Source organism: Neovison vison, chromosome 13, assembly GCF_020171115.1.
Source record: "Neovison vison isolate M4711 chromosome 13, ASM_NN_V1, whole genome shotgun sequence".
NCBI classification, from domain to species: domain Eukaryota; kingdom Metazoa; phylum Chordata; class Mammalia; order Carnivora; family Mustelidae; genus Neogale; species Neogale vison.
In genome coordinates this window covers 28,274,817-28,297,619 of record NC_058103.1, presented here as the reverse complement: position 1 = coordinate 28,297,619, position 22,803 = coordinate 28,274,817, and the positions used below count along the sequence as shown (strand labels likewise).

General features: G+C 47.3%; 1 protein-coding gene across 3 annotated transcripts in view; it reads left to right on the top strand.

The window, feature by feature from the left end:
- FOXN3 (forkhead box N3) overlaps positions 1-22,803 on the top strand; it is a 393,039-nt gene that overhangs the window by 148,066 nt on the left and 222,170 nt on the right. Inside the window, exon 1 of one of the 3 annotated variants that reach the window (XM_044232283.1) lies at positions 8,388-8,478. The exons of the other annotated variants lie outside the window; for them this stretch is intronic. The gene's annotated coding sequence lies outside the window, so the exon portion shown is untranslated. Of the gene's footprint in view, positions 1-8,387; positions 8,479-22,803 lie in introns of those variants that run through there. 3 annotated transcript variants of the gene reach the window in all.

Here is a 22,803-nt window from a genome sequence, read left to right as displayed (position 1 = left end):
ACTTACCTTCCTTCTTAATGTGTCTTCAACTTTACCTTTTCAGCCATCTTCCCAGTTGTTCCCGTGGGTGATCTTCTTGCTCAGATGAATCTGGCTCTTGCATAGTTCTCTGAATATGCCCTTGACCTTTCTCACTTGGAGTATGCGCTTTACTGCTCAGTGCGGGAAAGAACCAAGAAGAAAGTTCTCCCTTCCCTTTTCCTTTTTCTGAAGTCCTACGCTTTCTTTAGGGCACTACTCACATCTTCCTTTTTTAAAAAAATGAGTAAACCTTCCTTGACTCTCCCAGCCCGGGACTGACCTGGACTACCCTATCACTTAATCTGCCGTTTGAGCCACACGCCCTATGGGGTTAGACCAGCTCCATGCATTAATATCATGGGGTTCCAGAAGCACCCAACTGAACTGCTAACCACAGAATACTGCTGCACCAAGACAGGACCTCTCACCCTCAGAAAACAAACAGTAATTCTTCTGTTGTGTGTTCAAAATGCATATGTTGGGGGTATTACCTAATTATTTGTCATGCACTTGCCACCCATGACTAATCCTATTATATGAATGAAATGGAAGCCAGAGGTGAAAATACTTGTATGACCTCACAAAGCTGAGCCTGTTGGTAGAACCAGTACTTGAACCCACATTTCCTTCTGCTAACTTATTAGGGCCACTGTTCCATTTAAACCATGAGTCATAGGCCATCAGGAACTTCTGTAAATATTCTGGTGGCTTTTGTCATCCTCTCTTTTTTTTTCTAAAGGGCCGGATAGTAAATATTTTAGACTCTGCAGGCTATGTGGTTTCTGTTGCAACTGCTCAGCTCTGGTCCTGGGATGAGAAAGCAGCCACGAGAACTGCGTAATCTAAGGGGTGTGGCTGTGTGCCAATAATATTTTATTTACAAAAACAGGCAGTGGCCTGGATTTGGCCTGCAGGTGCTAGTTTGCTGACCCCCTACTATAGAAGATTCCCCTCTCTCTGTTTCTCATATCAAGCTGGAAAGTCAAGTTTAGGCATTAGAACTTTCCGGTTTGAATTCTGAGCAGGCCCCGCCATTGTGTAGAGGCTAATATGTGACTTACGGCCATGGCTGGGAAGGCTGGCTGCTTAGGATAATTTGGGAAGTTGTGGATGTTCAAGCAATAGACTATGTGCCTAATGAGCAGTAGACAACTTGTCATTCCTTGAACACGGGTGTTGGTCTCAAGGAGAATGTACTGGGGACACTCTCAGCATTTGGGGTACATAACCCCCTTAACTAACCAGCCAAGGGGCATCTCCCCATCCAAGTATTCCCTTATGCCCAAAGTTTACACCTGTAATCCACAGGCTGTCCCATTTCTCACATCTGAATGTGGACCCCAAGAAACGTAATAGTTATGACAAAGGTGTTACAGTGAGCTCCCCGGGCCTATTATCATCCAGTTTTTAATTGGTGGCAGGGTGGAGCGCTTCATGTGCGTGGAGGGAAAGAGCGTTGTAGGGAATTGTTCCTAGGAATGACTGATACCTTTCTCCTGAAATGAACAGGTAGGTTTTTTGGGGGAAAAGCCTATAAAATAACTGTGTGTTCAGCTTACCCCCGTGACTTCATCCTAAGAACACGCACACACTCCCAAGGCAGCCCCCGACTCCGACAAACAGTACTTATTTGGTTCTGCTGTTCTGTGGGGGAGGACTCTTTGCCCTTTTTTTCAACAGAGATAGCATGAGATCCAGAACCAAGAAAACACACACACACACAAGTTTTCACCAGAGACAGCATGAGATCGGGAACCAAGAACACACACACACACACACACACACACACACACACACGTTTTTCTGCGGTCTTCAAGGCATTATGCAAAATAGCAGAAAATCCTAATTAATTCCAGGAAAGAATTTCAATAGTTTCTTTAAAGAATTTTTTTCTGAAGTATAGTTAGCACACACCCTGTTACACAAGTTTCAAGTGCCTGGTGTAGTGAATCCGCACTTTGCCTTCCTCCCCCCCAAGTATAGAAGAATTTCAGTGGCCACTTGATCCTTAAACTACAAAGAAAGAAAAGGAGGAAATGTTTAAATCTTTATGCTTGGGAGAAAATACCCCGGTTTTAGGCAGTTAATGTAAATTATGAGGAAATCTTTCTTTAAGTTGGCTCTCACCTCTCCTTCTATTATAATTCTCTTTATTTTCTGCATAATAATAGTAAACCTTGCAGGGATTTAGCCGGTGCCCTGCGTGTCCGTGGGGTGCTTTACATATGCCAATTATTTGATCCTCAGTCAGCCCTGGGAGGTCGGCAGTGTTATATCCCCATTTCACAGGTGAGGGCAGGAAGGCACTCAAAGGTGAGATGACTCGCCCACATCCTTCCTGGTACTCCGCCTGCCTCTGTCTTTTATTTAGTTAGTTGGTTTGTTTTTATTTTAATTCCAGTTAGTTAACATACAAATACGGAATACTTCATCCTTGAAGTGGACGTTGCCACAGCCAGAAGTACTTGTATTGGATCTGTCCCTTCCCAGAGTGGACTGACTTGCCGTCCTTACTCGGCAAAGATTTCTCACACTTGCTCTCTGTTGGGTAAGACTCTGCCGGGGTGGCTTGTTCAGAAGATAGTCGTGTCCCAGGAGGGCCTGGTGGCTGCCAGGAGTATGGGGCCAAATGGAGGAGAGCCCTTGTGTGATGTCACTTTCGTGGACTGTCTTCAGCCCTGGGGAGCACATCTGTTTCCCCAGAGTGTACGGGTTAGCTGAGCTCGCAGGACAGGTGGAGCAAATCAGAAGGCTTTTGGATTTTTTTTTAAAAAATATTTTATTTATGGGTTCCTGGGTGGCTCAGATGGTTAAGCGTCTGCCTTCGCTCAGGTCGTGGTCTCGGGGTCCTGGGATCGATTCGTGCGCTGGGCTCCCTGCTCATCGGGGAGCCTGCTTCTCCCTCTGCCCCTCTCTCTTGTGAATAAATAAATAAAATCTTTTAAAAAACAACATAAAACATCTTATTGATTTATTTGAGAGCGAGTGAGAGAGCACAAGCAGTGGGAAGGCTGAGGGAGAGGGAGAAGCAGACTCCCAACCAGCTGGGAGCTGGTTGCCAGGCTTGATCCCAGGATTCTGGGATCATGACCTGAGCCGAAGGCATCACTTAGATCGACTGAGCCACCCAGGCACCCCAGGCTTGTGTATTAATCGACAGTGAGAGATACTACTGAAGGGGGTTGGTGAGCTTGGGAATCAGAAGGGAAGATGGGGTGATTTGATTATTGAGTGCTGTTGGGAATGTCAGCTGGCCACATCGGGGGACCTACCCCCACCAAGTAACTAGCTCCCATTGTTACTTTGAGGAACGCGCAGGCTCCTCCAGTGGTCTGCCCTTCTGCCCACTTCCACTGCTCCCTCCCTTTCAGCAGGACGCTTTAGTTCTTTCCATTCATTAGCACAGTTCACTCTGAGGCTGGGAAGTGGGTTTCTCTCACTGGGATTTTGTGTATGTCTACCCCAGTCTTGCAGAAGGATGGCCCTTTCTTTTCTAGCTGTTGGGGGGAGTAGGGCAGAGTGGAGACCCTGAGAGTTAAGCACCGATGATGATAATGACCAGTAACACTATTTTAAAGGTGAAGTCCAAGGTCTTGTGTTCCACTGGTCCCCTGGGCACCTCATTGCCCCAAGAAGGTAAAGTACACACCGCCTTATAGTTTCACCTTTTTTTTAAAAGTAATCTCTACACCCAACGCGGGGCTCGGATGCCTGACCCCAGGAACAAGAGTTGCACACTCCAACAACTGAGCAAGCCGGGCCCCCCCAGGGTCATCATTTTGAACAGAGAACGAGTGGGAAAGAAACATAGCGGGTCCTTCCTGTCCTGAGTCCAGGGAGGACTGACAGGGGTTCAGGTAGTTGGGGAGCAGGGCTTCACAGGAGGGATCAGGTTCTTTAGACGGAAAACTGAGTCAGTGAGGAGTTTGTCCCTCAGGAAGCATTATGCAAATGACGAGGTCCTTCTAAATTGATGGGGAGAGGAGGTTGGATGCTGGGATGGGACTCTGAGGATTAACGCCCTGGGGTTGGGGAGGAAGGGGAGCTGAGGCTGCAGATATGCCTTCCCACTCAGGTCTGGGCTTCCTTTTCTGTGGTCAGACGGCTCCCTCTCCTCCCCTTGGGTCCGTCCCTCCAGCCCGCAGCTTTCAGCTCTCACTGAGGTATAGACATGGACCCGGTGTCACCATACCTGTCTTGTTACAGCCTAATCAGCATCCCCTGAACCATAAATGCCATCAAAGGGGACGACTGGTCACTGACCAAGAGGTTTTGTCCCCAAGGTGACCCATTGTAGAGTTCCATTGTGGTCCACTGACAAAGATTAAACCCTCTGCTCTGCCAGGAACTGATATAGGGCTCCATCTGCTCCATGGGCGTGAGGTAGCCCCTCCTTCCCCAGCCCTGCCGGGAAGCTGTGCAGCAGCCAGAGGCCAGGAAGGCGCTCCTGGGTCACAGAAGGGTAGCCCTTTCCTTTCTTTCTTAGTGGGGGTGGGCAGGCCAAGAAGCAGGACTGGCAAGGACTGGCACCTGGCTAGATGCTCTGTGGATCAGATAACTGGGTTCAGTTTGCCGCTTCTCAGCTGGGTAACCTTCGGTAGGTCATTCTAACCTGCTCGAGGCCCAGATCCCTCATCTGTAAAATGGGATAACAGCACCTGCCTCACGGAGCCCCTAGCCAACTGCGAGTCCGCGGAAAGCGGTGACCTGACTCATAGCAGGCTCACGGAGAGTGGATGCAGGCCCGTCTGGCCAGAGGCCTATTCGATTTGGTAGCCATCGCCAAGAAAAAATGTAAAATAATGTAAAATTGCAAACATAAAACCAGGTTTACGAATGAACATTTATTTCACATGATGAAAGAAAATAATATATATGTATTTCAAAGCAGACATCCCAAACATCACAAAATCCAGAAAATAACACAAATATTATTATCAATTAGCTATTTCACATATGTTGCATTACTTTCTTTTCCTTCATTTTTTTGGGCTCTGTGCTCTTTGACCACTTCTTCTATGACAGCGATTTTAGAATACCATTTTCCCTCAAGAGAACAGCAAGATCATTCATTTGTTCCTCTAGCATGGTTGGTCGGGGCTTGTTTTCCATTCTTGATGGCTTAGGAGAAAAAGCTTGTTTGCTATACAAGCAGTTATTGGTAATGTCATGTAAATCTTTCGGATTATTGTCAGATGTCAGGGAACCTTTCTCAGGTTTTTTTCATATATGAGCCGTAGGGCTTCAGGACATTTAAGTGTTTCTATGTGACGACTAAGCTTAAATACTGAAGGTGCTCATTCCACACGTGGCTGGGGTCCTTCCCAGGCCCACGGAAGGGGCCACGTGAGCGAGGGGTGCGGATGCTTTAAGCCCCAGGATCTGGTGGCAAATTATCCTTCTTTATAAATGTTAACTGGATCCTGTCTGATTATTACGTTTATTGGTACTCATCTTTTTAAATTTTATAGTTTTAGGATTACTAAAGAATGTGTTCTCATTGACAATAAATTTAATCTTACAAGAGTTCCGTGTGCCTGATGGTCACTCCTTCCGTATCATTAACAAATGTTAATTGTCTACTCTGATCAGTCTACCTCACGTTGATCGCCGGGGAGCATTCAGTGACATAAAGCAGATAAGACACAGTATGGTGTCTTCAGCTAGTAACTACTCAATAGACTTAGCTGTCGAGACCTGCATCACCCCTCCATTGGCACCGATTTGGAGCTGGGCACTTGGAAATATAAAATTGGGACATTGTCCCTCCGGGAGGTAGGGATGAGCCCAGCTTTAGGACCAACTCTGAGACTGAAGTGGGAGTTAGGTTTTGTTCTCAAGTTATAAATAGAATAGTCTTCAGGGTGCCTGTGTCACTCAGTTGGTTAATTGACTCGTAATTTCGGTTCAGGTCATGATCTTGGGGTCCTGGGATCAAGCCCCATGTCAGGCTCTGCACTGGACATGGAGCCTGCTGGAGATTCTTTCTCTCTCCATCTTTGCCCTCCTACCTTCCTGGGCTTGTTCTTGCTCAAAAATACATACATATATACATACTGTATTTAAAAAATAGAATGGTCCTCTCTCATTAACCATGAATTCTCTACAGTTAATCTCCATTCATGGATTCTTCAGTCATCAGTAATACTCTATTAATATAGCCACAGTTACATATGAAGCCATATGTTTAAAGAGCACAATGACGGTCTTTACTTTCCTGTATTACCTCCAAATCTTTTGATTCTTACCAAGTTCAGCCCCTGAATTTGTCAAAATATGGTTTTCTATTCTGCTATGTTAAAGACTCTCCTGTGGCAGAAATATCTGTGTACGGGGAGTCAAGAAATTGGCATTGCCACTGACTCTGCACAGTTATCTGTTGGGAAGCTTTTGGTTGCAAATGACAGAAGAGCCATTTCGAGTGTCTACATGACAGAGGACATGTAGTGGCCTGTGCAGTGGGTCCTAGCTGGACCTGCCCGTTCTTTCTTTAATGCCCATCCTTCGCTGTAGAAGCCGACCCATGGGGTCAGTCCCACTCACACCACAGGACTGGAATTTTGGGATGCTGTTGAACAGTGGCAAGGAAGCTACCCGTTTGCCCTAAATCCCTTTGCTTCTTCGGGCTTCATTTGCCTCATTTAATTAGGGGCTCATCCGACACCATTAGTAAAGTCCTTCCCAAGAGTAACCTTTAAGATTTTATTTTCTGTTTACATTAATTGGTTTTGGTAATGAATAAACAAATCTTTTCTGGCCAGTGCTGTCAGGCCCAGAATGTAATTAGTAAATAAATAGCTCTGTGTAGATTAAATGATAAGTCAGGGCAGTCAGCCTTAAGTGACTTTCTTCCTACTCATGAGTTGTAGATTTTGATCTAGAAAAATGAGCCATGGAGGATGTGAGGGAGGAGCCCTGGAACATGGCTGATGAAACCTGCTCTGATTTAGGAAGCCCCTGACTTAGGAAGCATATCTGCATAGCAAATGCAAGTTGGTGGTTCATTCACAGGAGATCCAGGAAGGTCTGGGCAGGGCTTAGCATAAGCATTGGAGACTTTGCTATGATGCTCGCATCACAAGGAAGCTGAGAGGTTGAATTCAGATCTAGAGGGAGCTGCTGTTGGCAGAAGCCAGAGGGACTTTAAATGGCAGTGGTAACAGATCCTTGTGGAAAGCTGAAACCACAGACCTCACTTTCTCCTTCATCCACTTCTTCCAAAGTCTTTGGCTATAGCCTTGAGACGGGTGTCCAGTTGTGGCACCAGATGAGCTTTCAAGGAAGCATATGGAGGTGGTTCATGACAGAATGAACCCCTCAGCCTTGGTACCCAAACATGAAGATGCTGCAGGTGCTGGAGACTGGAGTGAGCTGCTGGAGCCTGTTTCCTCCACTTCGCCAGTGCCCGGGGCTGTGCAAAGACTCCAAGCACCTGTAGGGCACAGGGGTGCCTCTGTAGGGGGTCTGTAGGGGGTCTCATCCTTCTGTCCAGGATCTGGGGGAAAAGGTTAATCTGATTGGTAGTACAGTCAGTAGATTTTCATGGCGACTTGCTGATTTTGGAATGTATTTATAGAGTTGGCAAAGGATGGTCTGTGCCTCGATCTACTTCTCTGTACTTCAGCTTTTGGAAGATAGTTCTGGTGTGGTGGTCAGTCGTGTTTCTAAACTGGCAGGCAACTAGCTAGCTCAGTGTGCAAAGGGCAAAAGACACAGTTCGAAAATGGTTTCTGGTGAAATGGAGGCGTTAGCTGGAAGTGAAACTACCAGAGCTCCATCCCAGCGGTTGTAGCAATTGGAGAAAGGTTCATTTGTTGGCCTGGGGGAGGGTAGATTGTTCTTTGAGTCGTGTAACGGGCCCCTCCGTAGCAGCTTCTTCCTTCTGAGGGTCCACCCAAATGGAAGGTGGGGACAAACTTGGAGTTTCAGTCCTGGCCCCTGGAGCTGTCACTGCTGTGGGTTATTTGTTGTTGTTTTCATAATCGTTGTGCTTTCTGATTCAGATAGGAGCACAGTGCTGGTGTACGACCCTTGCCCTGGGTATTTTGGAATTCGTAGATATGCTTGTCTGTTCCATGAATAGTGTCCATGTTCTCTGCAAGCGTCAGGAGCTGCACCTGGGCATAGAGAGAAGGGGGCGTCATGGTTAGTGGCCCATTATGCAAAATGCTATGCAAAACCCAGATCAAACAATCCCCCAAAAATCTCTAACGGAGAAGCCCAGGAGGTAGATTGCAAACAGCAAGGTACATTTCTGTGATCTTGGAAATTAGGCACGGAGAGGATGAAGAGGTTAGAGAACGCAGCGGTGCAGGGAGTGTGCTCTGCGGGCCCCAACCGCGCGGGGACTCGCCTTTCCAGCTCACCTCAACAAGCACCGCTGGCAGATGCCTTAATTTCTTTCAGCTCAGTGTCCTCGTCTGTAAGAGGATGACCGCGCCTCCGTCCCTCCTAACGGTGAGTGGAAGGAAGAAATAAATAATGCTGGCAAAGCTCCAAGCGAGTAGGAAGCACGGGGGAGCTTTGGGCACTATGTATGTTTTATCACTCTTAGGGTTGCCGTAATTGGGTAGTTGGTGTTCATTGTTTTGGCTGTCGCTGGGCAGGTGCCTTGAACATCTGCAGGCAGAATTAACATTACCTTTGGTCCTCCCTCAGGGGAAAGATAGAGACTAGGGCCGTCCCTCCGTGTGTGTGTGTGTGTGTGTGTGTGTGTGTGTGTGTGTGTAGCAGCTGGGAACCAGCCATGTTTCCCACCCATGAAGGAGAGGCAAGCTCCGTCTGGCAGACACGTTACCAACATGTGGCTAGATTTCCAAGCAATACTTTGTCCACACCTTTGTACAGAGAGCTGACGGGAATTGAGTTCGTGGAGGGAAGTAGAACAGCCGAGCCTCCCCTAGGATGCCATTTTAGGTTTTTCCATGTCTTTGGTTGGAATTGGGGTTTTGCACGTTGTTTGATTAAGACAACAACAACAACAACAACAACAACAAAACAACCCCAGAGCAATACTGCAGGAACTCTTGCACCAAGGACCAAGAGAATGGCTTCTGAGTAGATACAGAAACGTGGATTAAAAAATCATGCCAAACACGTGAAGACCAACCAGATTGCGTCGGTAGGAGGCAAAGTACTTTGCTATAAATATTGCAGGACTCTTCTTTCTCTACTTAAAAGAAAAATTGCTTTGCATTTCAGACGACAGAAATGGCTGGACAAGCCTTTAGTTCATGTGCAAGAAACTGTGAAAACAGTGTGAAAGATTTTCCTAAAATGGAGACGGAGCTTGGCCCAGTCTGGGGTTGAAGTTAAAGCCCTTGTCTCGATTTGCCTTCTGTGCATTATTTCTCATACGTTATGCAAGATTCCCCAAGCCCCGGACCATTCATTTTTTTTTTTTTCCCCCCTGTAATCTCGAGGTGTGCACAGGGTACAACTCAGCCTCAGACCTCTGTGCTTTCACTTTTGGTTAGTCAGAGCCTCCATCTGGAGGGATTTGAATATGAGCGTTTTCTGTGGCTTTTCTGTGGCACCTTTTCAAAGTATTCAAAGCAGTTTAAAAATACAGAATGTTCAGCGATCTGACCAAGAGCTAATGTAAGTACTTATTTGGGGACTATTTTTAAAAGATCTACTAGGGCAGGTCGGAAACTCTTCACTCTGCCTCTGTCTTGGAAATAGCCACTGAGATGAAAAAAAAGGTTTGAAAAACAGGAGACTCCTTCTCTGCAGTCATAATGCTTTCCGGAGGGACAGGAGTAGCAAAGAGCGCGGTCTAGAAAAACAGAAGAGCTGCAATTCTATCTTTAATATTAAACAGGAAACGAGCAGAGGGGAGCCCTCAGCAGCATGGTGGGTTTTCGGCAAATCTGTCGCCGGGTTTGTCCATCACGACCAGGCTCCATGAGAACTTCGATTTTTTTAATTTTTAATTTTTTTTATTATTTTTATTTATTAATTATATTATATATATATATGTATTTTTTTTTTGAGAACTTTGGTTTTGTTAAGATGGCGAGTGTTCATGAAATTCTTCACCAAAACGTGACCCCTGGAAGCAGGTTCTGTGTTGTAGGGTTTTGAAGCAACCAACCCTTTTCCACAAGAGCCGAAGGAAATTTGGAAGCAAATTGAAAAACCTCTCAAAGAGTAGAAAATGCTCTGCACTTGTGTTTCGCCTTTGTGCGGAGCTGTCACTCACCCAAATGTGCATATGAATATTCTTTCCGAAGACCTGGGCTTCATTTTAAGGTCAGCCTTCAATTTCTAGAGAATATAATTTGCTGCTATTTTTAGAGCATCATGATTGCTCATAATAACTAATGGGAAAAAAAAAAAAAGACTCAACAGAGAAATAAATGTGTACCAGCTGTGTCTGCTTAAACTTGATTAAAGGCAGTAAAAAAAAGTAAACAGAAGAATGAATGTGACAATAGACAAGGGAGAGACGAGTAGCCCTCTCACTGGGAAAAGTTTTGCAGACCTAACTCGTTCGACTTCGGAGGCTGGCGATGTTTAAAGTTTACTTTACTGTTTGTCTTGAGTGGGATCAGTGTTGTAGTGAATAATTTATAGCCAGCATGAATGAGCTCATTAGTCACCTTTTCAGACTTTAAATGAGTTTTGTGGTTGTCATTACTCGAGCCTTCTGTTCAGCCGCCGAGCAGAATGACAGTTTGGCAGTTGGCTGCCTTGTCGTCGGGCAGCCTGCTCCCCTTCAGGTCTGCGTTGCTTTTGTATTTCATTGAAACCTTTCCTTTCTATCCCCGGGCTGGTCTGGGGACTCTCACATTTCAGATGCCTTTTGCACCCCCAGCTTAAATGAGAAGTTTTTCATGGATTTAAAAAAAAAAAATCTTTCAGTTGCGTCTGCCACAGAGAATGAAGTGGATGGAGAGAGCTTTTTCCAGCAACTGCTGTGTATTATTCTCTTTGTGCTCGGTTCGATATTCAAGTTATTCATCCAGCAAGCTGGGGAGTCCTTGTGGGGGCGCTGAGCCAGCGCTCACATGGTGGCAGGCATTTCGGGCCAGGGGACTGTCGCTGGAGTGGAGAGGGTGAAGGATGGTTCCACCTCTGCCCTCCAGGGTTTGCATTTTGACAGTCCTGAATGTCAGTATGATGGGGATGGGTGTGGATGAAGAGACTTACTTCAGAAAATCTGCCAGGCCAGATTTCCAGGGCCAAGGAAAGCCATGCTTTTCCTGCAGAGGGGTGGATAAGATGACCTTTCAGGATCACAGCCAACTGGGGGGGTCCAGATCATGGGGGTTGACCGTGCCTTCTTCCTCAACTCCGCGTCTTCCTGGTCCAAAGCATTGAGAGAAAGCAAACTGTTGCATGCAGCTGCCTGCGCACTGTGCTTTTGGAGACTTGCCTGGGAGGCTGGTATGTGAGGAAGGCGAGCCTGGGCATGCCAGTGGCAGGTGGGATTTCTTTGGAACGGATGTCGTGAGGTTCATCCCTCCCTTTGAACCTGGCCTGGGCAGCCTCCGGAGAGCTCTGACGTCCACTCCCTGGGACCGGACTCCGTCCGGAAGTCCAGGACGGTATGGCATGCCCACCTTGGTCCTTGGGTAGCCTCTGCTGGCACTCAAGGGGCATGGAAGCCTGCCTGGGTGTCTCAGCCAATGGCCTGGACCTCTGTCCTGCGGGCTCTTTGACGTTTGCTATGAGCAACAGGCACTAATGGCTGCCATCACCAACGTGGGCAGCACCCCCTTCCGGGATCCATATTGTTAGACAGCTGGCCTAGCACGGTGTGAGGCATGTAGGAAAGATGCTCAGTATTCCTCTCTGGAAGAAATGCCAACTTAAAAAGGATGCCTGGTTGTTTGGGGGCCAGATCTTTGAAGCCAGTGACAGTCACGTGTCTTCAGGCTTGAGGGAATTAGGTGTTACTGGTGCACCCCCAGAAAGACAGGGGTCCATTTGGCCTCCTCCTTCTCAGCCCCCACCCCTCGTGAAGCTGAGCGCTCAGCATGCACTCGTGCCTCACAATTTACGGGCACGTTTTGCTTGCCCCTGAATCAAAAATATTAAAGGCACATGAGAGGTTATTTGGGGAAGGAGTGGGGCTTTCAAAGCAGAGAGTGTCGGTGAACTGCACTATCTGATAGAGAATAACAGACTTCAGCTTTGGCAGTCATAGTAAATTGAAAAGTTGCTAATTCCCCAAAAGGAATTTTGTACAGCAGGGAAATAATATTGGCAATATCTTAATCTATGCAATGTTTCCCAGAGACACTGTTGAATTTGCAGTTTTTACTTTTGTTTCAAAAAGACAGTCTTCAAGAGAAGAATTGATTGTCCTCTTTCACATCCTTCTGCAAAAGTAAAACGAGAGAAGTTCCTTCTTGGCATGGTTCACACTTTGGCAGACTTAGCAACTGAAACCCACGAGACCGTGGTACTTGGTGTACTCGGTGAACGGAGGAAAACAATAAGAGCTCTTCAGAACTTTGGAGGAGGAGAAGGTTGATGATGCTACTTTTCTTTGACTAATCTGTGTAGTTATTAGATACCAGCTTGAGAGAGCAATAAAAAGAAGCATTTTTTTTTTCACTTAAGCGATCGATATTTTTGATTACCGCTGAGCCACATGCTATGAGCAGAAGAGAAGTAGAAGGCAGGGTCCTTGCCTCTCAAGGCACTTACAATTTGTTTGATGCTCAGTATCTAGTTGATTTATTTTTTATTACAAAGGTACACCATGCCATATTGATTATGACATAGAAGCTGAACTTTGGCTCTTTGCAAGTGGTACCTTTTCATTCAGGTTAAAAGTCCCTTTTTTCTTCCTTCTCCCTTATTTGCTGCTCATGGCTTTTCCTTTCTTGAACCCCACCACTCCTGTCCTTCATGTCCTTGACCTCCAGGGGTTCTCCAAGAAGAATTCAGATACTCTGGATTGATCTGAAGCTCCTCTTGGTTCCTACCTGGAACACGCCTCCAAACTCTGGAGCCAAGGTGTAGGGTTTCAAATCCCAGCCTTATCACTTATGAGCTGTGTGTCCTTAGGCAGGTGGCTAAACCTCTCTGTGCTTCAGGTTCCTCATGTATAATGGGGGCATAATAATAGTACCCTCCTCCCATGGTCACTGTGAGGCCGAAATGAGTGAATATTTGCCAAGTGTAAGGATGTGGTCTGGCACCGAGTAAGTACTGTGTAAGTGTTTGTTAAATCTGGTCGGCCATTATTCATGTATTCCATAGTTGCAGATTCATGTACTTGCTAAAAATTATTTGTAACCCCCCAATTAATAAATACTCGTGGTGCTTTTAGGGCCATTTGTTGACATGTGCAGAGTGGCCAAAATAATGCACACATTCCCAGCTTAGAGCTAACAGAGCGACGTTCTGGTGCAAACAAGTTTCAGTTCTCATACGATAAACAAGTGTCTGTCCTGTACTCTGCTTTTTGTGCTTTTTTCTTGGTGATTTTCCTGTTTAAAATGGCACCCATGGGGCACCTGGGTGGCTCTGTTCGTTAAGCATCTGCCTTCGGCTCAGGTCGTGATCCCAGGGTCCTGGGATTGAGCCCCGAGTCAGGCTCCCTGCTTAGCGGAGAGTCTGCTTCTCTCTACCCCTGCTCACGTATGCACGCTCTCTGTCTGTCTCTCTCGTCCTCTCCCTTTCAAATAAACAAAATCTTTAAAGTTTTTTTAAAAAAGATTTTATTTATTTGACAGAGAGAGATCACAAGTAGGCAGAGAGGCAGGCAGAGAGAGAGGAGGAGGCAGGCTCCCCGCTGAGCAGAGAGCCCGATGCTGGGCTTGATCCCAGGATCCTGGGATCATGACCTGAGCCAAAGGCAGAGGCTTTAGCCTACTGAGCTACCCAGGCGCGCCCCTCAAATAAACAAAATCTTAAAAAATAAAGGAAGGGCACCTGGGTGGCTCAGTGGGTTAAGCCTCTGCCTTCAGCTCAGCTTAGGTCATGATCTGAGGGTCCTGGGATCGAGCCCCACATCGGGCTCTCTGCTCAGCGGGGAGCCTGCCTCCTCCTCTCTCATTACCTGCCTCTCTGCCTACTTGTGATCTCTCTCTGTCAAATAAATAAAAATCTTTAAATAAATAAATAAATAAAGGAGCTCCTGGGTGGCTCAGCCATTAAGTGTCTGCCTTCGGCTCAAGTCGTGATCCCAGGGTCCTGAGATCGAGACCCGCATCAGACTCCCTGATCAGCAGGAAGCCTGCTTCTCCCTCTTCCACTCCCCCTTCTTGTGTTCCCTTTCTCGCTATGTCTCTCTCTTTCTGTCAAATAAATAAATAAATAAATAAAATCTTAATAAAATAAATGGCACCCAGTCCTAGTGTGAAGTGTTCCGTGTTGCTGAGCCCACGAAGGCTGACTGCCTTGTGGAGAATATGCAGAAGCCTTGTTAGAGAATCTTCATTCAGACATGAGTTACAGAGCTGCTGGCCGTGAGTTCAGTGTCAAGGAATCAACGGTATATATTAAATAAGGTGTCTTTAGGTGGAAATACAGTAAAACATGGTTATATATTCATCAGTTAACAAAAATGCTGTCACCAGCAGCTCGCAGGAACCTGACTCTGTGTTTCCCCTGGGAGCAGTAGTTCAATGTTTGCTAATTCCTTGTTTGTGGAGACTTCACAGAACATAACTTCCCCAAGGAATGACATTCCACTATAGATAAATGGGGTCCGGGAGCTCAGAGTGGGAGCTCAGAGCTTTGCCTTTTCTAGAGCAGGCTTCTGACTGCCCAGAGTACCCCTCAGAAGGCGGGAAAAGCAGAAGTAATTCTGGCCACATGGAGTGCCTCAGCTGGGCACAGATTTTTCTATCAGATTTGAAAAAAATATATAATAAGATATAACCACATCTGGTCTTTTATAAGCGCAGATTGTTAGAGATCAATCTGAAAGAGGGAGTAAATCTTCGCCCTCCCCCACAAATTCTTAATTCAAGAGTATTCCCTTATCTTTGGACCTGTGTAGGCGTTTGTAGAGAAAGTTTGATACTAAAAACCTATCAATTGAAAGCCTTCTTACAACCAGTCAGTAGACACCATAACACAAGGTACAATGTGTGTTATACTTGGCGATTCTCCTGTTTGCTCAGAGCACCAGCATTTTCAGAAAGGAATAATTTTGTTACTTCTGATTGAAAAGATCACAAGATACTTAAACTTGCTTCTCTAGTGCGTTTATTTCCCCCCCACACTCTTTCTTTATGAGATGTTTGCAAATTGATTCACACATCTAGGATAGGAGAACGTGAAAATGATTCTGAATAAGGAGGGCTTCACTGAAAATGACCAGAAAATCCAAATGGGAGGGAACAAAGGGAGCATGGGCCAGCGTGGGCCACAGCACATAATAATATGCCTGCAGCCTCTCATTGAAGCAATTTCCGAGTTTTTGTGATTTTATTTTATTATTTTTTAAAGATTTTATTTATTTATACAGAGAGAGACACAGTGAGAGAGGGAATACAAACAGGGGGAGTGGGAGAGGGAGAAGCAGGCCTCCCGCCGAGCAGAGAGCCCGATGAGGGGCTCGATCCCAGGACTCTGGGATCATGACCTGAGCGGAAGGCAGACGCTTAACAACTGAGCCACCCAGGCACCCACTGAGTTTTCCTGATTTTAAAGTGTCCCAGCAAACCCTCCTAGATACAATGTTGCATATTCTGGTGCACGTTTCCAGTAAGTACTGACTGAGTATCCTCTGTGTGTGTCAGGTGCTAGGTGACTGTGGGAAGCTCAGCGGGTCACAGGATCATATGGGTCGTCAGTCTGTTGGGCAAGTTAATAGTCTTGTGAGAGAACCTCCCTAGGATAAATTCCTAGAAGTTGGAAAATTAGGGTGTGTGACTGGGTTCACGAAGTTGTCCTTGAACAGCTGTACCAAGTCAACTTCTTCCCGAACCCTGGACAACAGTGATGTGGTTCGTCCTTTTCAGCCTGTGTCAATCTGGTAGATGAAATGAGGTATCATAATTGTTTGAATTTACATTTCTTGTTTTTTAATGAGGTGGGTATATGAGGTGGGTATAGTCATCATTTTTCTTTCTCTTTTGGTGAATTTACCCCTTTTCTCATTAGGGCGATACTTTTTTTTTTCCCCTCTCATTGAGTTGTTAGTGTTTTAAATGTAAAATATTAACCCCTTTTCCTACGTATGGCAAATCTTCATTTTTTAAAAAAGATTTTATTTATTTATTTGACAGAGAGAGAAAGATCACAAGTAGGGAGAGAGGCAGGCAGAGAGAGAGGGGGGGATGCAGGCTCCCTGCTGAGCAGAAAGCCCGATGTGGGGCCCGATTCCAGGACCCTGAGATCATGACCTGAGCCGAAGGCAGAGGCTTAACCCACTGAGCCACCCAGGTGCCCCACTTCCTCATTTTAAAATCTATCTTTCTGCTTGATTTATAGGACCTCGGCCCTACACACAAATTTTAAATTGGTATGCAGTCAACTATATCCATACTTTCCTTTTAATTTATTTACTTAACAAAAGTGGTGCTAAGTGCCAGGGCTATATGTGTTTTAATACTAATTCACTTGATCTTCATCAGAACCCTATGAGAGGGCCTTGCTAGCATTCTACCTCCTTACCCACGGTTTCTCAAGATGAGGAAACTAGGTGGAGAGAAAGAAGTTAAGCACGTTGACTAAGGTTACCCAGCTAGTAAGTGGTTAAGGGACACCAGGAACCTGGTCCCAGATGTTCGGCCAGCCATCAGGCTACACCTCCTCCAGCCATGGTGTTTTGTGGTGTGTGTGTGTGTGTGTGTGTGTGTGTGTGTTACCTGTAGTCACTTTGTAAATTCTCCCCAAGTCTCCTGGGTCTTTGAGGGCAAGAGCTGCCCCTTCTGTTTCTCCAGGTCCCCTCCATGCAGTCCTGGGCATGGAGCAGCTAGATGCTTCATAAATACTTGTCAGCTGAAGACATTGATTAAATCTGGATTCTGGATGATTCTCTCACACTTGTGTTTCTGCTCAAAGAGGAGCTGACAGGTTCTGGGTCTCCGTGTTGCCTCCAGCAGGAGATTTGAGAAGCTGGAGTTTGGTGAGAGCACCTGAGGGAGTGAGCTTCACCTCACCCATTTGACCGTCTTTTCCCTTAACACATATGCCTCCTTCCCTCTTCAAAGAAGCCTCCTGGCTCTGTTCCCTACTGGAGAAATTTGAAGAAGCCTTTTCCCAGGCTACACCCTTCAGAACCTGTCATGTAAACACCAAGAATGCACAAGGGGAAAACCAAGAGAGGATGGTAGGCAAGGGCCAAGATGCCGGAGCAAACCTTAAAAGTCTCCAAGAGTGGAGGGCCTTCCAGACGTGATGCTGGGTCTTTTCCTCCTTCTGCACTTGAGGGAAGGGAGCAGCTTTTCTACCATAACCAACAGCATTCTTATATATTATCTCAAAGACACTTAGTCCAACCGGTGATTCAGGGGTTTTCTTTGATCATAATCGTCCCTTCTTTTCTCATACTTGACAATCTCTGTTTTTCCTTTGAAGGCTTTCATACAGTCATTTTTTCCAGTCTCGCTGACTGTTCTGTAGTCCTTGGGTCTCAAAGTGTGGTCCCTCAACCAGCAGCAGCATCCCTGGGAGCTTGTTAGAGATGTAAATTATCAGGCCACAGCCCCAATCTATTGAATCACAAACTGGGGGTGGGGGCCAGCAATTTTAATACAGGTCATTTTGGTGCACAGTCAAGGCTGAGAACCACTGCTGTAATGCAGTGTAATGGTGCTTATAGTAAAAAATTTGGAATATAATAGACACATGTGAAAGAAGCAGGCCAAAAAATTTACCCCATAACTCTGCTGCTCAGAGGGCTAAGATATTTTGATGTCTTAGCATATTTTATAATTTTTTTAAACGCCATTCAAAAAAAGTCCTTGTTACCTTTTATATGGACAATGGCCTTGCTTTCTCAGTAGTTCTACTAACTTTGGGTTTTTTTCATTTTTTTTCTTTTCCTCCCCCAAAATTGAAACCACAATACCATTCTTTTATTTATTTTTTATTTTTAATTATTTATTTATTAGACAGAGAGAGAAAATGAGTGTGTGGGGGGGCAGGGAGGGGCAGAAGGAGGGACTCTGAAGCGGACTCCGTGCTCAGCAAAGAGCCCCACGTAGGGCTCAATCTTACCACCCTGTCCTGACCTGGGCCGAAACCAGCCGAAATCAGAAGTCAGATGCTTAACCAGCTGAGCCTCCCATGCACCTCCACAACCCTTCTTCTTTTTTAAAAAACTGAGATACATTTGATATACAATATTGTGAGTGAGTGTAAGGTATACAACATATATATTTGATATTAGACCACGATTGCCCCTGTCGCGTTCACTAACATCTCTCTGGTGTCACTTTATTATCATTTCTTCCAGTGTTGAGAACAATTAAAATCTAGTCACTCCGTTTAGATGTTTATAATACAGTTTTCTTGCTAATAATCACTGAACTGTGTATGAGGTTTCTGCGACTTATTTATCTACTAGTTCCAAGCCAGTCTTTTAAAGCCTATTTCTGGGGGCGCCTGGGTGGCTCAGTGGGTTAAAGCCTCTGCCTTCGGCTCAGGTCATGATTTCAGGGTCCTGGGATCGAGCCCCGCATCGGGCTCTCTGCTCAGCAGGGAGCCTGCTTCTTCCCTCTCTCTCTAACTGCCTCTCTGCTTACTTGTGATCTCTGTCAAATAAATAAATAAAATATTTAAAAAAAAAGCCTATTTCTGATAGTGTAACTTCTGCGCTCAGAAATACTCAATGAGTTCCTCTTGCCCTTTGCGTTAGTGACTATAAACTGCTCACCTTAGCATTAAAGAGTTTGGTCATATTATGTTTCCACTCTTACCCACTAACACACATGCTCCGTAAGAAACAAAACCCTTTTTATCTCTGGCACCTAACAAAATGCTGTATACTTGGTAGGTAGTCAATATTTGTTTGAGGAACCAGTGCATCTTCTAATACGATCAAGCCACATTTAATAAATTTTCTTATGCCATTCATTTCTCCTACCTGGAACATGAGCTCTTCCTGTAATGCCTTCTTAAAATGTGCATGCCTGGGACCCATTCTAGAAGATTCTGACCTATTAGGTATGGCTTCCTGGGTGTCCCTAATAGAAAAGCTCAGGTCTATAACATGACTTCCCCATTTCTAACAGGTCAGATACCAACTTGTCTTCATTAGATATCCTCCTTCTAAAGTCATCCCCCGTTTGATGTTCCTGATGGTTCCTTCATGCACCTAGCCTCAGTGGACAGGAGGGAAAGGGCAGAAAGGAAAAGGCATCTAAATCAGGCTAGGCCAATCGGGTTATTTCCCTGAGGATGTAGACCATGGCATGGAAGGCAGAGGCAGTCTGTAGGTGGTGGGTATGGAGAGTCAGAAGTTGTGGCCTTGGTGTTGGCAACCACAGGTGGTCCTAAGTGAGCAGAGAGTGTCAACCTGTAGGGAGGAGATGTGTAGAGGGAAGCGGGAAAGACATTGTGGTCTCAGAGGGAAGGGTAGGGAGGGACTGCCACCTGACTCCCCAGTTTTGAGAAGCCCAGCTGTGCTGCCTGCCCGGGGCTGACCTGGGTTCCCACTCCTTTGTCCTCTTCACTGGAGTCAGCCTGAAGGATCCAGGAGACAGTGCTTGCAGGCCGGCCTCAGGTTGCTTTTCCTACACGAAGGTCCCCAGCCCTCCCACCTGCAGTGGCCTCTTATTGCTCATCTCTTCAGGTGTTACTGTGTCACGGGGGCTCAGAGGCGCTACACTGAACTATTCTGTAAGTAATCATGTTAGCCAAAGAACCACGGATGGGGAGAGAGGCTTCCACGGTGCAGGGCAGGGAAGCATGTTGGAGAAGACGGCAGAAATCATCAAGGGGAGAGGCACTCCTCTGCACACAGGAGGAACCTGAGGTTCCACACCGACTGGGGACTGGCTGGGCGGGAGGCCAGGTCTTCTGGCCGCAGACATGCATGTGCCTCCAGCCCAGGCCTGGAAGGGGCTGTGGAATCGTCCCAGCCGCTCCCCAGCCAGGATGTAAGTGTTGCCCAAAGTGAGTTCCAGGGCACACGCAGGATTCTGCTGTTGAACATGTTTGTAAAAAATGGCTTTTTGGAGACTTCTCAGGGGCAAGGGAACTTCTGAATGTTCAGGAAGGGTATTGAACACGGAGTTGTCCCAAAGACTTTGGCCCCTGCGCTCTTTGGTCAGGGAGCATCTATTGCAGAGGTGTGGTTCTGTGGAATTTAAAGGTGGAAAGGAGCTGCACCAAACCTTGCTCTGGCTTTCAACAAATGTGCGAATGGATTCCCCCAGTTCAGACCGACAGGTAGCAGATGCGTGTAGGTCTCTCTCCATGTCAGGCAGTGCTGGCCCCCAACTGCCTCGTCAGGCTGATGCCTCCTGCCGCCTCACCCAGGATAAGTGGGAGAGAGGGGTTAAGGAATATCCCTGACGTATGATAGTTCGACATACGATTTTTTGACTTTATGACGGTGTGAAAAGCGATACACATTTGGTAGACACCAGACTTCACATTGGGAATTCGGATCTTTCCCTGAGTTAGTGATATCCTGTCCGATCCCCTCTCTGGAGGATGGGCAGCTGCAGCAAGCCTCAGCTCCCAGGCAGCCATGGGATCACCGGGCCAACAACCCGCTACGCTGCAGCCATTCTGTACCCATACAACTTCTGTTTTCCACTTGCAGGACAGTAGTCGGTAAGTTACCTCATGAGATATCCAACGTGTATGTTCGGTGATTTCGCAATTTGCAGTTGCAGGTTAATGTACGCGTTCTATGCATGTTCAAGGTGGGCTAGACTGAGTTGTGATACGCCATGGGTTAAGTGTATGAAATGTATGAAATGCATTTTTGACTCCTGGATATTTTCAGTTTAGGATGATGGGCTTCCTTGGATGTAACCCCGTCATAATTAGAGAAGGTCTGTATGTTTGAGAAGGGAAGAAACTGAAAACACGCAGAAGGAAAGAGAGGCAGGCTTGTAAAAGACAGCTGACCTCACCATACTCCACCCTCTACTCAGGGCTTCTCCTGGCCCAAGGCGTGCCTGTTTTAAAGATGTTGTTCACCCTACATGGCTGGTTTGGAGGCTAAACAGCTCACACGGAGAATTTCAAGAATGACCTATTCTGTGTGCTTGAACTCTGAGGACAAAGAAAGGACTGGAGTGAAAATTAACACACCACTTGTCTTACTGTAAAGAAATTTCTAGGTACCGTGTGAGTGTCGTTGGCCATGGGGAGAGTTGGGAGCTGGTGATGGGTGGGAAGGATGGCAGGGGAGTAGTTCTTCCTCTCTGGGTGGGCAAGGGGGCTTGGACAAAGGTCTCTGGCCTTGGTTGCTTTGACGGGAGATTCAGTCCCTCAACAGATAGGCGGAAGGAGGGTGCCACCTACACTTGACTGATGTCCAATCGCTGATGTCACCAGTACCTCTCTGACGCCTCAGAGCTGTCTCTCTCACCTTACACCTTTTGCTTAGTGAGTTTGGGTAGGTCACGTCAAGTGCTCAGTAATTAAGAAGGGTGGGGCTGGATGAACGCCAGCCACCCCTGGGCCTCCACCTTGGAGTTATCTCCTGGGTGGGATTTGCCAGACCACGGGTAAGTAATAACGCTTGGGGTGAGTGTTTTTAAAGACCGGCCACCCCCCCCACTTGGAAGCTTTGTTAAAAAGAATGACTCCCAAATCAGTTGGGGTTTATTTTTTGGATGAAGAAAAATTCAGGAGCCCTGTGGGTTTTTTCTCCCCTTTTGGCTCCATTACGAGGCGCTGCAAACTAGAGGGCTTTCTGAGGGGGTTCACCGCTGTTTCTTCAGTTCTCAACTCAAAATGGCCGGTCCACAGGCCCAGGTGGGTTAGGGTAGGGGTGATGGGTTGGGCTTATCTTCTGTGGAGGAACCTACAGATTTGGCTCTGTGCAAGCGGGGTGCAATCCTATTTTTATTTGTGTCACCACCAGGGTGTCCTGTTGGACTCTCCTCTCATCCTCTCCCAAGGCAGCTTTAGCAGTGGGTGGCCCTTCCTTGGAGGAGCCTAAAGACTTGGAGTGGTGGCTGCGCCGCCGGTCGCTGGGTGGCCCTGCTAATTGTCTGTCGGGTTCCCGAGAACTCAAAATGTGAAGGCGATAAGGCCGGGTTTCTCTCGAGGTTTCTAAGTCGGTCGCGGCGCTGAGCGTCCCCCACCCACCCAGAGGGCCTACCTACCGGCGTGGCCTCTAGGACGGGCCTCTTGCTCGGTTGTCTGTAATGGCCACCCTCCCTCCCTCCGCAGACACGCGCCGGCAGACGACAGGAGGAGCGGCCAGCGGGGCGGGGGGCTGCGGTGCCTTTGTGCCTTTCCTCCCGGGGCTCGAGGTGGGCGCTGGAGGAGGGCTGGGGACCGGCCTGGGAGCCCCGCCAGGACGCCGTAGTTGGGGAGAAGTGGAATCTCTTCTCCCCCTCGCAAGGCTCGCCCGCATCGTAATTCTTTTTATTTTTACTTTCGAGCCTTGTAAGGCATGCGGATGGGGTAGGAGCGTTCCGGCGACACGTTGCCAGCGGCACAGCGCCGGCCCGCCCGCGTGGCCGGAGGCTGGGGTAGGGGCAGGCCGCGCGCCGCCCGCCCGCCAGCCCCGCCGCCCACGGTCGCGGCCGCCCCGGGTCGCTGGGGCCCGCGCCGGTCACCCCCGCCCCGCGGCGCGGCGGGAGGCGAGTCCGCGCGGCCCAGGCCGGCCCCGGCCCTGCTGCGTCCCCCGGAAAGCGCTCGGGCACGGCGCGCGGGGTCGATCGCGGCGAGGGG